A 19009-nucleotide genomic window follows, 5' to 3' on the forward strand; every position below is an offset into this window, starting at 1 on the left:
TGAGTATTTGGGTATTTTGTCTATATTGAATAAGCCCAATATGAATATTCTAGTATGCCTTTTTTTTTTTTTTTTTTTTTTTGTGGTACGCGGGGCTCTCACTGTTGTGGCCTCTCCTGTTGCGGAGCACAGGCTCAGCGGCCATGGCTCACGGGCCCAGCCGCTCCGCGGCACGTGGGATCTTCTCGGACCGGGGCACGAACCCATGTCCCCTGCATCGTCAGGCGGACTCTCAACCACTGTGCCACCAGGGAAGCCCCTCTAGTAGTCTTTGATGAGTATGTTAGAGCCCACATAAAAAGACACCTGCAGTGTTTATTGATCTTGCCACTGTAAGGAGCCTCTCAATAAAAAAGGAATTAAAAGGAAATTGAGAGAATTTGGGCTTTTCCTGGATGATTTTAAAGAGGGATTAGGGAAGTTGAGGGGTTGGCAATTTTGGATTGGAGGCAGTCGGGAAACAGACAATTCAGTGATTGTCTTAGTTTTTATCTAGTAGTTTCTATCTAGGAGGCAGGAGGATTAAAGCAAGGCTAGAGAGTTGTCATTGGTCAAGGAGCTGCATCAGTCATGTTAGAAGAAGGAGGTGTTCCCCCATTTTTGTGCTTATGGAGGGCTTCATTTCTGTCTTGTCCCAAACACAATTATGGTGTAACCTTCTCTGCGAGTGTAGTGTATGTCCCGCTGGGAGTGTTCTGCTAGCAGAATTGTTTTTCTCTTAGTCTTCAGGCTTGTCAGCAGAGCCATTTTTCACTTTCTCACATGTGGTCCCACCTGTTGGACCTTATCCATTTCACGGATATGGAAAATGAGGTGTTAACCCATTTTCCCAAGTAACAAGACTAGTAAGCAACTATTATCTTAACTGTTACATTCAGCTTTAAAGGTTCTAGAATTCACCTATGTGGAAAACATCTTAGGTCTCTTCTCTCACCTTTCCATATCGGCAGCTCTCCCTCATTTACAGGGAGAGAGAAGAGTTAATTCAGACGTGGGAGGTGTGGGACTTGCCCGGTGGCGCATTGATTAAGAATCCGCCTGCCAATGCAGGGGACACGGGCTCGAGCCCTGGTCCGGGAAGATCCCGCATGCCGCAGAGCAACTAAGCCCGTGCGCCACAACTACTGAAGCCTGAGGGCCTAGAGCCCTTGCTCTGCAACAAGAGAAGCCACCGCAATGAGAAGCCTGTGCACCGCAACAAAGAGTAGTCCCCTCTCGCCACAACTAGAGGAAGCTCGCACGCAGCAACGAAGACCCAATGCAGCCAAAAATAAATACATAAATAAATAAAAATTTATTTTAAAAAAAAGAAGTGGGAGGTGGAAAATCTCAGTGGGACTCTGCTTGGTCACCAGCCATGGCGAGTCAGTTAGCATCCAGCTAGTGATGGTACCAGCTAGTGATGGTACCACTGTGTACCCACAGTGCCTCAAACCCAATGTGGTCCTTGCCACTTGTGGAAGACTGTCTCCAAGAATGGTTGTCACCAGTCCCTCCCATCCCAATATGAACATTGATGCTCTTCCCCTCCCTTTGAATATGAGTTGTGACTTGCTCCAACCAACAGAATGCAGAAGTGATGCTGAGCCAGTTTTGGTTCTAGCCCTTGAAAGGCATGGCAGTGTCCACTTTTCCTCCCTTGTACTCAGCAACCATGCTGTAAGGCTCTAAGACTGTCCTGCTGGAGCGAGACCATGAGAAGGGGAGCCAAGATGTCCCAACTGACAACCAGCACCAAGGTTCCAGACATAAGAATGAAGCCTTTTTGAACCTTCTAGCCCAATCCAGCTGCCAGCTCAATGCAGTCACATGAGTGATCCTAGCTAACATCATATGAAGCAGAAAAACTGCTCAGGGACTTCCCTGGTGGTGCAGTGGTTGGGAGTCCACCTGCCAATGCAGGGAACACAGGTTCGATCCGTGGTCCGGGAAGATCCCACATGCTGCAGAGCAACTAAGCCCGTGCACCACAACTACTGAGCCCACATACTGCAGCTACTGAAGCCCGCGCACCTAGAGCCTGTGCTCCACAACAAGAGAAGCCACCATAATGAGAAGTAGCCCCTACTGGCCACAACTAGAGAAAGTCCGCGCGCAGCAATGAAGACCCAATGCAGCCAAAAAAAAAAAAAAAAGAAAAGGAAAAACTGCTCAGTCAACTCCCAGAATGGTGAAAAATAATAAATTATTGTTATTGGACAATGACTAATTTAAAAAATTGAGATATAAGCACATACCATGCAATTCACCATTTTAATGTATATAATTCCATGGTTTTTAATATATTCACAAAGTTGTGCAGACATTACCAATATCTAACTCTGTCAAACCAGCAAAGTAGAGTGGGGGTTTTGGGTTTTTTTTTGGCCATAACTTGTGGCATGCAGGATCTTTCCCCACCAGGGATCAAACTGGTGCCCCCTGCCGTGGAAGCATGGAGTCTTAACCACTGGACCACCGGTCCTGTGTTTTTTTTTTTTTTTAATGACTCATTGGTGCCTTCTCCTTGAGGACATTTCCAATTTACAAGTGAAGAAAAAATATGTATGTTAAACATATTTTTATTACTCTCTAAAACCTGAATTCAGAAAGATTATTCAACTATAAATAATAGGAAAATTGAGTAGTTAAAATTTTATCATCATCATGATGAGATATTTCAGAACACAGAAAAGTACAGATATATTATGACAAGTTTATTTACCACTCAGATTTGACAAATGTCAACGTTCACCACATTTGCTTCAGATCTTTCTTTTGAAAACTGTTACTGGTACAGATGAGTCCAATTTATATTCCCTTCCTGATTGCATTTCCCTTACTCTCTTCCCAGAGGTAGCCACTTCTCTGAAGATGGTATGTGTCCTTGTAGTCCATGTTTAAAACATGATATACCCATAAACAACATTTATTATTATTCATTCAACTTTAAATATCACACTGACAGTATCATTCTGAAACTTGCTTTTTAATATTTTTATTTAAAAAAATTAAAAAGGGACTTCCCTGGTGGTGCAGTGGTTAAGACTCTGCACTCCCAATGCAGGGGGCATGGGTTTGATCCCTGGTCAGGGGACAAGATCCCGCATGCCGCAACTAAGAGCCTGCATACTGCAACTAAAAGATCCTGAACGTGGCAACAAAGATCCCGCGTGCTGCAGCTAAGACCCGGCACAGACAAATAAGTAAGTAAATAAATAAATATTTTAAAAATAAAAATAAAATGTTTTTTAAAAAATTATAAATTAAAAAAATTTTTTTTTTGCCACACCATGAGGCTTGTGGGATCTTAGTTCCCCAACCAGGGATTGAACCCTGGCCACGGCAGTGAAAGCGCCAAGTCCTAACCCCTGGACTGCCTGCGAATTCCCTGAAACTTGCTTTTTCAACTCAATGCTACATTTTTGAGATTGAAGTATATATTCATAATATATCATATTTATTTTAAATATATATTTATATAAACATATTATAAATGTATTATATACATATTAAACAACATATATAGTTTATAGTATTCCACTAAATGATGATTACTTAGGTATACTTTTGTAGCATGATCCCTACATAAAAGTCTCATAGGTACTTCCCTGGCAGTTCAGTGGTTAAGACTCCTCACTTCCAACGCACGGGGCTTGGGTTCAGTCCCTGGTCGGGGAACTAAGATCCCACATGCCTCGCAGTGCAGCCAAAAAAGAAAAGTCTCATAAATAATAAAGGCATTAAATATCTCACTGATGAGAAATCTGCAGGTAGACTGTTCCATTGCTAAGTCAGTGACTCAGCAATGTCAAGATGCAATTTGGCATCCCTGGGATTCTATCTTCCTCTTGTGGTCCCAAGATAATGGCCATAGCTCTGAGCATCATACCCTTGCCTGTCGCGGTATCCAAAGGAAGTGGAGGAAGGGGGAAAAGAATTTTCCTTTTCCAGCCTTATTCTCTGACAAATAGGTACCACATTTCATCAAACCCAAGATCCTATCAATTTACTACTAAAAATAAAGAGTGCTGATAATTAAACTGACTTAATGCTTTCTTATCCCTTAGAATTTATGTGTTTGTTTTTTTTTTTTTTTTTTTTTTTTTTGTGGTATGCGGGCCTCTCACTGTTGTGGCCTCTCCCGTTGCGGAGCACAGGCTCCAGATGCGCAGGCTCAGCGGCCATGGCTCACGGGCCCAGCCGCTCCGTGGCATGTGGGATCTTCCCAGACCGGGGCGCGAACCCACGTCCCCTGCATCGGCAGGCGGACTCTCAACCACTGCGCCACCAGGGAAGCCCAGAATTTATGTTTAAATAAATAGCTCTTTGAGACCTAGACATAAAATTTTTAAAATTACATATTACTCCTGAGTAGACAAAACAAGAAAATAGAAATGAACTAAATTGTTTAAGGTATTTTCAGAACGTCTTCCCACCAGAGTTCCACTCTAAATTACTTTTCAATTCAGTGCCTTCCCTGTCTGTGTTCATCACCTTCTGTGCCCTCAGGAACACTGGCAGAACAGCAGTCTCCTCACAAAATCACCACTGTTGTCTCAAGAAGGCCCATTCTGCAGGTTTTAATTCTGGCACTTTCTGGATCTTACCAGAAGTCACGAATGGTAGGTTTTCAGATCAAGTGTGCACACACATGGGGAACGACAAACACACCATAGCAGCCATCTAGCAGAGATTGTGAGAAGCCTGATAATTTCAGAAACAAAAGAAAGAGTGTGTGTTTTAGAATCAATGAAGTACAGTGAATCTTTCCCATAAGTCTCTCACCAAAATCTCCCCTTAGTTCTCCTCGGTGAAGTTGGTTGCCTGCCCACCACTGGACCAATTACTGGCAAAAGAGATTCCAACTTATGCCTTGGATTCATCACAATGCATCCATAAAACATTTATGTGGGGGATAAATAAAATCAGGATTTTATTAAACAGGAGGAGCAGGAATGGACTGCTGAAAGGACAGTCCCTTATCACTTTATCACTGTTTGTCTCTTATTGACAGACTCATTTCCAATATTCATTTTACAAACACAGCTGCAGAACCACCCTTGGACATGTGCACTGTTACAAGAGCTTCTCTAGGATACATACTATAAGGTGGAATTTATTTGAAAGTATAACAAATCCTATGTGTCTATCCCCTAGCTTCATTTCGTCATAGACTTATTTCGTCTCCCCTGTCCCCTTCTTATGCTTTTGTTGCTGGAATATTTTAAAGCAAGTCCCACACATCATACCATTCACTTCTAAACACTTCAGTATGCGCCCCAAAAGGAATATCCAAATACTTTCTTGCATAACCACAATGCCATTATCACATCTAACACAATTCAAAATAATTCCTTAGTATCATTCAATTACCAAGCCATACTCAAATTTCCTCTATTGTATAAAAATACTCCTTCTGTAATTTCTGTTTAGAATCAGGATCAAACAAGATCTCTTTTATTTGGTTATGTCTCTTGTGTTTCTTTTAAGTCTTTTAAGTCCTATGTTTCTCTTAATCTAGAACAGTCCCCTACCCTTTTATTTTTTCTTTCATTGACTGGTTGATGAAATTAGAGTCCAATATAAGATCCCTCCTTTGAGATCTGGTATATTGCTTCCTTGTGGACTACATCCTTTATGCTCAATATTTCCTGTGGACTGGAGATCAGTTTTAAAGGCTTGATTATATTATGATTCAAAAAAACTTTTCCCTGAGAATCTTTCCTAGGTGGTGCTGTGTACTTTTTGCATCACTGTCTGGAGGCATGTTATACTTTCTGTCTCATTTTTAGTGATATTAAGATTGATCCTTGGGTTCAGATAGTGACAGTCTGATTTTTTTTTTTTTTTTTTTTTTTTTTTTTGCTGCGTTGGGTCTTCGTTGCTGTGCGCAGGCTCTTCTCTAGTTGGGGCGAGCGGAGGGCTACTCTTCGTTGCAGTGCACGGGTTTCTCATTGTGGTGGCTTCTCTTGTTGCGGAGCATGGGCTCTAGGCATGTGGGCTCCAGTAGTGCAGCACCTGGGCTCAGTAGTTGTAGCACCTGGGCTCAGTAGTTGTGGCGCACATGCTTAGTTGCTCTGTGGCATGTGGGATCTTCCCGGACCAGGGCTTGAACCCATGTCCTCTGCATTGGCAGGTGGATTCTTAACCACTGCACCACCAGGGAAGTCCCTGACAATCTGATTTTTATACATTTCCTACCAGCCTTTCTCCTAGTGGTTTCTGAAGCACTAATGACCACTGCCTTAATCAGTTATTTCACTAATAGTTGAAATAATTTTTGACTTTCGACACTCCTGCCTCTGTTAACTAGAATCAGGGCTGAGAGCCTCTGTGAATTTTATACACTAGGCATCTTCCTTGCCTTACCTTAGTCCTAGCCCTAGCTAGACTTCTTCTGCACTGAAAAACTTTCCCTTGTCCACAGTGATATTTGGTTACACTGAAATTCAGTTTATATCGGAAAGGTAGGATGAATGCTTAGTTCTTTCCCTATAATTATTGATGTTCCAAGGAGTAAGGTGATGTCCCAACAATCTCTAGGACTATTTCTTTTCTAAAAAATTATTCTGAACTCATATATTTTTTATATGTTCAATATGTTTTAATCAACTGCAGTCCTTATCTTTTTGAAATAAAAATTATTCCATGTGTGGACTTCCCTGGTGGCGCAGTGGTTAAAAACCCGCCTGCCAATGCAGGGGACACAGGTTCGAGCTCTGGTCGGGGAAGATCCCACATGCCACGGAGCAGCTAAACCTGTGCACCATGACTACTGAGCCTGTGCTCTAGAGCCCATGAGCCACAACTACTGAGCCCAAGTGCCACAACTACTGAAGCCCGTGCGCCTAGAGCCCATGCTTCACAACAAGAGAAGCCACTGCAATGAGTAACCCACACACCGCAACGAAGAGTAGCCCCCAATCGCAGCAACTAGAGAAAAGCCCACGTGCAGCAAGGAAGACCCATGCAGCCAAAAATTAAAAAAAAAAAAAAAAGGCATTCTCAGAGAACTGTAGCCCTATCCTCACCTGCACTCCCCATTCCCATTATCTTCTCTTTTTACCCTTTTCCACCCACCCACCCCTGGTAATCAACTTCTTAAGTTCCTGAGAACTGCAGTTTCCCCTCACCTTTTAGAAATATGTAAAATGTGAACATTTCTGAAGTAGAGACTCTTAGCCACCTACCCCAAATGAGTTCATCTTCCAAAGTCATACAGTCAGTGGTGGGGGGAGGGATAAATTGGGAGATTGGGATTGACATATACACATTGCTATGTATAAAATAGATAACTAAAAAGGACCTACTGTATAGCACAGGGAACTCTGCTCAATACTATGTGATGAGCTGTATGGGAATAGAATTTAAAAAAAGAGTGGATATTTGTGTATGTATAACTGATTCACTTTGCTGAACAGCAGAAGGTAACACAACATTGTAAATCAGCTATAGTCCAATAAAAAAATAAAGCATTGAATATTAAAAAAAGTCATACAATCTATAATTTTCACTTATCAAAGGCTCCCTTCTCCTACTCTCCCCGGCAGCTAGGTGTAGTCACAGGACTACTGCTTTAAAAGGTTTTTGCATGTCTTCTTTTTCTCTTTTTTCTTTTTCTTCCAATTCTCCATCCTGCTGCCTGGAATGTAAATGTGATGGCTGGAGCTCTAACAGCTATCTTAGATCCTGAAGACAAGAGTCCGAGGGATAGAGGAGTGGAAAGCTTAAAGAGCCTGCATTCCTGATGATATCGTAGATGCTCCATACCAGTTCCAGACTGCATTTGTCTGTGTGTTGCATGCAAGGCTTATTCATTGATTTTTGGTTTTTTAAAAATGTATTTATTTTATTTATTTATTTTTGGCTGCGTTGGGTCTTCACTGCTGTGAACGGGCTTTCTCTAGTTGCGGCGAACAGGGGCTACTCTTTGTTGCGGTGTGCAGGCTTCTCATTGCGGTGGCTTTTCTTGTCGCAGAGCACAAGCTCTAGGCACGCAGGCTTCAGTACTTGTGGCAAGTGGGCTCAGTAGTTGTGGCTCACAGGCTCTAGAGCACAGGCTCAGTAGTTGTGGCACACAGGCTTAGTTGTTCCATGGCATGTGGGATCTTCCCGGCAAGGGCTTGAACCCTTGTCCCCTGCATTGGCAGGCAGATTCTTAACCACTGCACCACCAGGGAAGCCCCTATTCATTGTTAATTTGGGTGTTATATCACATAAAGCTGAAACTAATCTTTTTTTTTAATTAATTAATTTACTTGCTTGCGCTGGGTCTTAGTTGTGGCAAGCGGGCTCCTTAGTTGCAGCTCTTGGGCTCCTTAGTTGCAGCTCGAGGGCTCCTTAGTTGTGGCATGCAAACTCTTAGTTGCAGCATGCATGTGGGATCTAGTTCCCTGACCAGGGATCGAACCCGGGCCCCCTGCATTCGGAGCGTAGAGTCGTAACCACTGTGCCACCAGGGAAGTCCCTGAAACTAATCTTTTTTTTTTTTTGCGGTATGCGGGCCTCTCACTGTTGTGGCCTCTCCCGCTGCGGAGCACAGGCTCCGGATGCGCAGTCTCAGCGGCCATGGCTCACGGGCCCAGCCACTCCACGGCATGTGGGATCCTCCCGGATCGGGGCACGAACCTGTGTCCCCTGCATCGGCAGGCGGACTCTCAACCACTGTGCCACCAGGGAAGCCCCTTGAAACTAATCTTAACTGCTTACGTTTCTAAATGAAACTAAGCAAATAGATCTGATTTTATTTTTGCTTGTGTCATTTAAATTTATTATTTCATTATTTACGGTCCCATGTAAGTCCTGTAATAACTCAGAATGAAACCGTAAGTTTGCATTAGAAATTTTGGTATTGTGATGTCGTCAGGGCTAATATTGATATATGGTTAGTGTTCATGCATATGGTTATGCTGGTTGTTTACAGATGACTCCAGTACTGAATAAAAAGTGCCTATGCCATATTTGCTACTAAATATTTCAAAAGTCACCCCAAATAAGAATTGCATTCACTGATTTGCACATTTAACAAATAGTTATGGAATGTACTGTGCTAAAGTATAAGTTCAGTGGAGAATGAAAATGAACACAGACCCTGTCTATTTACAAACCAATGAGGCTATAGATATTAACAAAGAGTTGTATGTATGTATATACATTTGATTGTATATATTTGTTATTATGTTATATAATATGTTATGACAAACGAGAGGTAGAAGGAGCAGAAAGATGTGATGCTGAGAGTGTTTTTTGTGGGATGTGACCTAGCCCGGGAGTCAGAAGGCTCAGAGAAAGCCTGAAGAAGCTAGATCTGAAGGTAGAAATTAACAAGGTAAAGGGAAGAACAGGTACAAAGGCCCTGTGGTGAGAGGGATCCTGCTGAGTGTGAGGGATGAACATATGTTCAGTGTGGCTTGAGCAGAGAGAACGAGGGGCAATGGGAGGTCCCTGGGGCAGGGAGGAGCCAGACTGTTCCTGGTCACACAGGCCATGTTAAAGAGTGCTGTTTGTTTCTTTTCCCACAAGGATCACTGTTTTTTATCACTTGATGTCCAATGTTTTGAAAACCATTATTTTTCATATGTTTTTGAAATATATTTTCTCTACCTTTTCCTCTAATGGTTACTTAGTATTTCATGGTATAGATGTGTCTTGATTTATACAACCAATCCTCCACGGTGATCACTGAGATATTTTCTAATTTTTTGCTATTTCATAGTGTTACAACCAACATCTTTACACATGCACCTTCTCTTCCATTGCATGATAGCTGTGCAGACACAATTTGTCAGTAGAAGGGGATGATGGAAGAAAAGTCAAATGCAGACACCCTTTAGGTAAATTAAACAAGACTTCTCTCTTATGGTCACTTTTCTTTCCAGAACCTGCTGTCTCTCACTCCAGGCCAGCCGCCTTCGGGAAAGCCCAGTTTACTAAGTAGGTTAGTACCTGTAAACCCCTGTTATGAATTGTTTCAAGTTCCTTCTTCGTGTGTAGGACTGCTCGGCCATTGCCAGTTAAGAGGCAAAGTTAGGCAACTGTTTTATTTATTTTTATTTTTATTTTATTTTTAAATTTTGGCCACACCACGAGGCATGTGGAATCTTTGGGAATCTTAATTCCCAAACCAGGGATCGAACCCGCGCCCCCTGCATTGGAAGGCAGAACCCTAACCACTGGACCACCAGGAAAGTCCCTAGGCAACTGTTTTAAATGTCCCTGAACCTTCTATGATGAAGAGGAGGCCATTCTGACCACAGCACATAGGAGTTTCTAGAGCCTCACTTCCTCACCCGGGTTTGTCAGCTATATTGATGAGTGTCAGTACCTGGCTCCGAGGGAAGGAAGGTCAAGCCCAGTCACCCCCTTGGGTAAATCAAACAGGTTTTACATACCTAGGGGATCCATAAGGAAGCAAGCAGTCAGAAAACAAATCAATCAGCAGCAATCTTTGGGATGGACAGAAGTGCAAGCTTCAGAACCTAAACAATCTCACCATAAATGTGCGTGTGCTGGTAGTGGGGTGAGGTGCAGATGGGAACGTCTGAGTCTCCAGGGTCACATTCAGCCTCCAGGAAGCTCAACTGCCCCCTCCTGGGCCCAGACTGCTGTGTGTATGTATCAACCTGGTATGTGCTGGGCCAGGCGACCCTCACCAATCCTGGGGCTAAACACTATGGGGTTTCACTGTGGGGCACCATTTACATACCCTCAGCATGACTGATCATCACCCTGCCCGACCTCAGGTAAGCCACCTGATTTACGTACCCTCAGCATGACTGATCATCACCCTGCCCGACCTCAGGTAAGCCTCCTGGTCTACAACCTTCCTGAACTCAGAGCTGTGGACACAGAACATGGCTCAGTGCATTGGAGTCTCTGGGATCGTCCAGCAGATCCTTAGACCAGATGAATGGCCTGGCTGCAGGCATACAGGTTCAAAAGCTAGAAGCATCTTTCACCATCCATTCTTGGGAAATGCCTCTTACAACCTTTGCCCATTTCCACAGCCACTGCTGCACCTTTTCCAAGACCTCATCATACTAAGCCTCAGAATTGGCCTTGGACATGGCCTTCGTGGTCCCTGGCTCTCCACACACCTCCCACATATGTGGCTCTCATTACATGTGTATTAGTGTGAGTTTAGACCTTTGGGATTTGTGTACATACCTACACCCCTAACTTGAAAACAGAAATTTCCCACATCCGCTAGGTGACACCCCATTACAAGTTATACATTTAGGCTCAGCATTTTAAGACTGCTTGCTTTGAGAATATGTGATCTGACCAAGATAATAGCTCCCTTTGGACTGTCAAGTTTAAACATGGTGGGTTCAGTTCCAGTATGAATTTCAAGAGCTTGACTGAACGATATACACAAGTAACCATATAGAGAGACTGGTTGTGATCTCTCATTCTGCTCCTCCATTCAGTTTGTATCTGTTGAAAGGATGTATCTGTTGCATGGATTAGCCACTGTCTTTATATAGAAAACATCTCCTCTATGACTTGTTTCTCTCCGGAGTACCAGAGACCCTGGTGCACGCCAATCTCAAGTCTCTCCTCAGTCCAGCTGGTTTAGTCTCATAGCTTTGCCAACTGGGAGTATGTCTTCCACCTTTGCCCTTTCATTTATCAATAAAACAGGAGGAAGAACAATAGGGCCACAAATCCCTTTCCTTAGGCAGTACAAGGAGGCCAAGGCCATGCTATTTATAGCAAGTAATGCAAACGGAAATAAATCAAGATATTTTCTCTTGTGGGTAACTTTGTTCTGGCTCCTGGCTACTGTTTAACTTCCTTTGGTGATTGTAGCCGTATTTTATAAACGCTGCCAGCAGCTGGACCTCGCTCAATTGCAGCAAATGCTGGGAAATCAGACCCAGCTCTCTCTATATATACCTTGTCCTGTGCACTTGCAAATGGACAAGGCTTGCTATCTGATTTCCTGTCCTGACAATTTTGCTTTACTTCATGTCCCTACCATTAAAAAAAATTTTTTTTAATTGAAGTATAGTTGATTTACAATATTATATTAGTTTCAGGTGTATGATACAGTGATTTAAAATTTTTATAGCTTATATTCTATTTAAAGTTATTATAAAATACTGGCTATATTCCCTGCGCTATACAATATATCCTTGTGGCTTATGTATTTTATAAATAGTAGTTTGTATCTCTTAATCTCCTACCCCTTCTTGCCTCGCTCTCTCTCACCTCTCCCCACTGGTAAAAACCACTAGTTTGTTCTCTGTATCTGTGAGTCTGCTTCTGTTTAGTTATATTGATGAGTTTGTTTTATTTTTTGGATTTCACATATACGTGGTGACATACAGTATTTGTCTTTCTCTGTCTGACTTATTTCACTGAGGATAATGTCCTCCAGATCCATTCATATTGTTGCAAATGGCAGAATTTCATTCTTTTTTATGGCTGAGTAGTATTCTATTGTATATATATATACCAGATCTTCTTTATCCATTCATCTGTTTATAGACACTTGTGTTGCTTCCATATCTTGGCTATACTGCTGCTATGAGCATTGGGGTGCATGTATCTTTTCGAATTAGTGTTTTCATTTTTTTGGGATATATACTCAGGAGTGGAACTGCTGGATTGTATGGTAGTTCTTATTTATTTATTTATTTAGGCCGCACTGTGCAGCATGCAGGATCTTAGTTCCCTGACCAGGGATCGAACCCATGTCCCCTGCAATGGAAGCTCGGAGTCTTAACCACTGGACTGCCAGGGAAGTCCCTGGTAGTTATATTTTAGCTTTTGAGGAACCTCCATGCTGTTTTCCGCAGTGGCTGCACCAATTTACATTCCCACTAACAGTGTACAAGATTTTCAAGTTTTCTCTACATCCGTGCCAACATTTATGGTCTTATTAATGGTAGGGACATGAAATGCAAATCAAAACCACAATGAGATATCACCTCATACCTGTCAGAACAGCTATGGGCAATGTTGGTGAGGATGTGGAGAAATTGGAACATACATTGTTGTTGGAAATGTGAAATAGTGTAGCCACTTCCAAAAGCAGTTCAAAAACTTAAAACCCAGCAGTTCCGCTCCTAGATAGATCACCCAAGAGAAGTGAAAACAAATGTTCCCACAAATACTTATACATAAATGTTCATAGCAGCATTGTTCATAATATCCGAAAAAAAAAGGAAACAACCTGTCAACTGATGCATGGATAAACAAAATGTGGTATATCTTATACAGTGTAACATCATTTGGCCATAAAAAGGAGAAAAGTACTGACACATGCTACACCATGAAAACATGCTAAGTGAAAGAAGCCAGTCGCAAAAGACCACATACTCTATGATTCTGTTCATACGAAATGTCCAGAATAGGCAAATCCATAGATAGAGAAAGTAGATCAGTGGTTGCAGGGCTGGGAGGAGGGGGATGGGGAGTGACTGCTAATGAGTTTGAGAGTTTCTTTGGGGGATGATGGAAATGTCCTGGAATCAGAGAGTAATGAGGATTGCAAACCTCTGAGAATAAACTAAAATCCACTCAATTGTACTTCGTTCTTCTTTAATCTGAAAACAGTTCTTCAATCTGTGTTTGTCTTCTATGACATTGATGCCTTTGAAGAATATAGGCCAGTTATTCTGTAAACTGTCCTTCCATTTGAGCTTGTCTGCAGTTCCTTCATGTTTAGATTCAGGTCATGCATTTTGGGGCAGAAATGATGTTGTCTTCCTCAGTGCCTTATTTCAGGAGGCACCTGCTGTCAGTTTTCCTGGTGTCACTTTGTCTCAATACTGGTGATGTGAACTTGTATTGCGTGATAAAGCTGCTGTCTGGCAGGTCTTGCCACTGTCAGGTTACTATTTGCCCCTTTACAATCAATATGTAATTTGTGGGGAGGTACTCTGACACAATGTAAAAAACCTATTCCTCGTGAAACTCTATCACTAGCTTTAGCATCCATTCACGATTTTCTGAATCCTCTAAGGTTTTGTTTTGTTTTGTTTTGTTTTGTTTTTTAATTTAATTTATTTTTGGCTGTGTTGGGTTTTTGTTGCTGCGTGTGGGCTTTCTCTAGTTGCGGTGAGTGGAGGCTACTCTTTGTTGCGGTGCGTGGGCTTCTCATTGTGGTGGCTTCTCTTGTTGCAGAGCATGGGCCCTAGGGTGTGGGGGCTTCGGTAGTTGTGGTGTGCAGGCTCAGTAGTTGTGGCGCACGGGCTTAGTTGCTCCACGGCACGTGGGATCTTTCCGGACCAGGGATTGAACCCGTGACCCCTGCATTGGCAGGTGGTGAATCCTCTAAGGTTTAAAATGACTTGTTTCTACTCAGACTAGAGGCTGTTTAAATAATTGTTGTTTTACTCCTAAATTAATACCAATTCCTCTACAGAAGGGTTTTTTTGTTTGTTTGTTTTTAAAAGTCTTGATACTCTCCTGATCACAAGAAAGGCATCCAGGCAGAGAAAAAGTTTGACACAAAGAATTAAAAAAACAGCAGGGTGCTTTCCTTTTTCTCTTCTGTTTTCAAATGCAACCTCTGTGTCTAGACATGGAAATAAACACACAGTTGTTCAGTGTAATTTTATCTATTGTTTAGGGGGCTGAATCAGGCTGGTGGGGAGGACTCACTAATGAAGAGGTTAACACTATTTTTTCCTTCCCACTCAGTGCCCATTGGAACAAGTACAGCTTTGGAAACGTAAAATAATGTTTTCGATGTCTTATTAAGCCCATCATTTAATTTCCTTTTTTGGTAGTCCTGGTGATGATGGGTGCAGATATTGGGGAAGCCAGTGGCTCAGGAGACATTCTGGAAATAAAATGCTACAGGAACAAGTGATCAGACTCCACTGATGTATATCTCAGCACACTCTCAGCACACTGCTTCCTGGCTACAAACAACCTCAACTTCAGTTTTCTAAGCCTCAGTTTCCTTATCTGAAAAGTGGGAGGGGATAATAATAGTACCCAACTAATTGTTTAAGCTAAATGAGATAATACACGTGAAGCACTTGGTATGGGGTTGGCACCTAATTAAGTACTCTGTAATGTTTGTTATTATTATCATTATTCAGTGGTCTTAACTGGGCAGGGGTTATTGCAGTGACTGCTTTAGGAGGAAGACTAAGTTGCCAGGCTGGATGCTCAATCCTAAAATCCTAATACCACTGCCTACTAATTTCATCAGTGTAGCCTCAGCCTGTTCGGGCTTTGAAGGGCTTTGTAGCTCCAGGTGTTGCCAATTAAAAGGCAAAGGCCTGAGGACATGTTCACCTCCTGTGCTGCCTTAGAGAGCAGAGCCCTGGGAGGGACAGAAATGCAGGCAGGAGAGCTCCAGCTCTAGAAGGATGGTAAGGGAGTGTCTGTAGCATCAAAATATCTGGGTTTAAATCTCACCTCCCAGGAATAAGTGGTGTGAGTTTCATTACTGTTTATTTTTTTTACTGGAGTATAGTTGATTTACAATGTTGTGTTAATTTCTGCTACACAGCACAGTGACTCAGTTATATATATATATATATATACATATATATATACTTATATATATATACACATATATATACATATATATATATATATGGGAAGCTAGTGGCTCAGGAGACATTCATGGCCGTGTGTGTGTGTGTGTGTGTGTGTGTATGTTTTCATATTCTTTTCCATATGGTTTATCCCAGGACATTGAATATAGTTCCCTGTGCTATACAGTAGGACCTTGTTGTTTATCAATTCTATATATAATAGTTTGCATCTGCTAACTCCAAACTCCCAGTCCATCCTTCCCTTACCTTCCTCCTCCTTGGCAACCACAAGTCTGTTCTCTATGTCTGCGAGTCTGTTTCTGCTTCGTGATAGGTTCATTTGTGTCATATTTTAGATTCCACCTATAAGTGATATCATATGGCACTTGTCTTTCTCTTTCTGACTTACTTAGTATGATAATCTCTACTTGCATCCATGTTGCTGCAAATGGCATTACTTTGTTCTTTTTTATGGCTGAGTAGTATTCCATTGCATATATGTACCACATCTTCTTTATCCATACATCTGTTGATGGACATTTAGGTTGTTTTCATGTGTTGGCTATTGCGAATAGTGCTGCTATGAACATAGGGGTGCATGTATCTTTTTGAATAGCTTTATCTGGATAAATGCCCAAGATTATATATATACTGGGATTGCTGGGTCATATGGTAACTCTAGTTTTCTGAGGAACCTCTGTACTGTTCTCCATAGTGGACGCACCAACTTACATTCCCACCAACAGTGTAGGAGGGTTCCCTTCTCTCCACATCCTCTCCAGCATTTATTATTTGTAGACTTTTTAAAAATTATTTATTTATTTATTTTTGGCTGCGTTGGGTCTTTGTTGCTGCATGAGGGCTTTCTCTAGTTGCAGCAAGAGGGCTTCAGCTTCAGTGGGCTTTGTTGTGGTGCATGTGCTTCTCATTACGGTGGCTTCTCTTGTTGCGGAGCACAGGCTCTAGGCATGCAGGCTTCAGTAGTTGTGGTGCATGGGCTCAGTTGCCACAGCATGTGGGATCTTCCCGGACCAAGGCTCGAACCCATGTCCCCTGCATTGGCAGGTGGATTCTTAACCACTGCACCAGTGGGGAAGTCCCTGTAGACCTTTTTTTTTTTTTTTTAATTGTGTTGCATTCTTTTTTTTTTTTAATTAATTAATTAATTTTTGGCTGTGTTGGGTCTTTGTTTCTGTGTGAGGGCTTTCTCTAGTTGCGGCAAGTGGGGGCCATTCTTCATCGTGGTGCGCAGGCCTCTCACTATCACTGACTCTCTTGTTGCAGAGCACAGGCTCCAGACGCGCAGGCTCAGTAGTTGTGGCTCACGGGCCTAGTTGCTCCGCAGCATGTGGGATCTTCCCAGACCAGGGCTCGAACCAGTGTCCACTGCATTAGCAGGCAGATTCTCAACCACTGCGCCACCAGGGAAGCGCCCCCTGTAGACTTTTTAATGATGGCCATTCTGACTGGTGTGAGATGATACCTCATTGTAGTTTTGATTTGCATTTCTCTAATAATTAGTGACATGGAGCACCTTTTCATGTGCCTATTGACACATGACACTGCCTATATGTCTTCTTTGGAGAAATGTCTGTTTAGATCTTCTGCCCATTTTTTTTTTTTTTTGGTCAGGGATCAATCTCTTTATTCACAACCGCATTTCAGGAAAAGGCAAACTTCGCCCGCTGCCCTTTGATGAGGCATAGCCTCTGCCCCCACCGGGCGTCTCCATGGAGCTCTGCACCCCTTGGGGACCTTCCCGGAATCCCCAGCACGTGGGAGCCCCAAGGGATGACGGCCAGGGAGTAAGGCGAGGTTGGCATCACAGAAGAAAAACCAGGTGGCTCTTGAACACCATTCTCTCTGGCCTCACACCATAGTCCAGAGCGCCAGGCAGCCCACAACACAACTTACTGTACAGAACACCCAAGGGCTCCAAGTCCAGGAAGAATCAAATGCAGAGAGCCAAGGAAAGCTCTCCCACATTTCTGTCCACAATAGCCAGTGTTGTGAGGACAGACGGCCAGCCAGAGGCCTCTGGTTGGCACCGTTCTGCTCATTTTTTTGATTGGGTTGTTTGATTTTGGTGTTGAGTTGTATGAGCTATTTGTATATTTTGGAAATTAAGCCCTTGTCAGTCGCATTGTTTGCAGATATTTTCTCCCATTCTGTAGGTTGTCTTTTCGTTTTGTTTATGGTTTCCTTTGCTGTGTAAAAGCTTGTAAGTTTGATTAGGTCCCATTTGTTTATTTTTGTTTTTATTTCTATTGCCTTGGGAGACTGACCTAAGAAAACATTGGTACAATTTATGTCAGAGAATGCTTTGAGTTTCATTATTTATATCATTCTTTGGTTCATCAGCTTCCCCATTTGTAAAAAAAGAATAATATTAATAATAGTATTTATTATATGTTGCCCTGTGGGATACTTGAAAAAGGCAACAGGTTCTGGCTTTGTTAACTCCCCAGAAGCTGGACGCACACAGTTTTCCCTCCCATCCAAGGAGCGTGGCTGGACTGGATTGTGCATGTGTGCAACATGGAACTAGATTATTACCAGAGGTAGGTGGTGTTGGTGGATATAAAACAGATCTGGGTTAATCTGGACCAAGGATCAGAAATCCCAAGTGGCCTTGATAATAATGGCCAGTATTTTTTTTATACCCCTTACCCTGTGCCAGGCAGTTTAAATACTTTACAGAACCAACTCATGACTCTTTACCAAAAACCTATGAGGTAGGTTGTGTTTTGATCTCTGTCTTAGAGACTTGAAGTCTCAGGCACAGAGAGGTCACAGCTAGTAAGGGGTGGGGCCGATTCAAACTCAGGCAAGTTCATGCTTTTCATCAAAATATCCAGAAACACAGAGTAGAACCCAATGTCACTAAAGAGCGAGATCATCACAGACAGTCATCAGACACTTATGTCTTGGTTTACGGAGCCAGGACCTTGCTCCAGGGGCGTTGCATCCTGGGAATTCACCGCTGCCTCGGGGAGTTTGTCCAAGCAGGAGCCTCTGTGCAGATATAACACATCATTGCTCTCTCTGCGGAGGTTTGTACATGCAGGGGACAAAACTCCTTGGTGCTTTTTATAAAAAATAAAAGCCTTGAAAATCCATAACTTTGAGTACATTCTCAGGGTGAAAACAAGTTCACCTCAATTTGCTAAGTCTGTCAACCCCAGGCAGTGGCTGCCCCGGTTTCCCCCTCCCCACCCATCTTTTCTTCCAGAGGTTGCTGCAGGCACTTGCTGAGAGCAAGTGTAGCCTGACTGCACCTTGCCTCGACTGCCCTGAGCCTCTCTTTCTTTCTGCTCCGGAGGGCAGCTGTGTGGGGCTCCGCTGTGTTTTGTGTTTCCACTCCCACAGCGTGAATACTTAGATTGTGTCCAATTATCTGTCAACACAAACTATACTATGATAAACGGTCTCATCCTGGTTCCCATATGGGCCAAGATGAAAAATCCTTTGGGACATATAACCAGGGATATATTCTGTGGCCGAGGGTGTGTATATTCTTATGT

Source organism: Mesoplodon bidens, assembly GCF_964165515.1.
Source record: "Mesoplodon bidens genome assembly, chromosome: 10".
NCBI classification, from domain to species: domain Eukaryota; kingdom Metazoa; phylum Chordata; class Mammalia; order Artiodactyla; family Ziphiidae; genus Mesoplodon; species Mesoplodon bidens.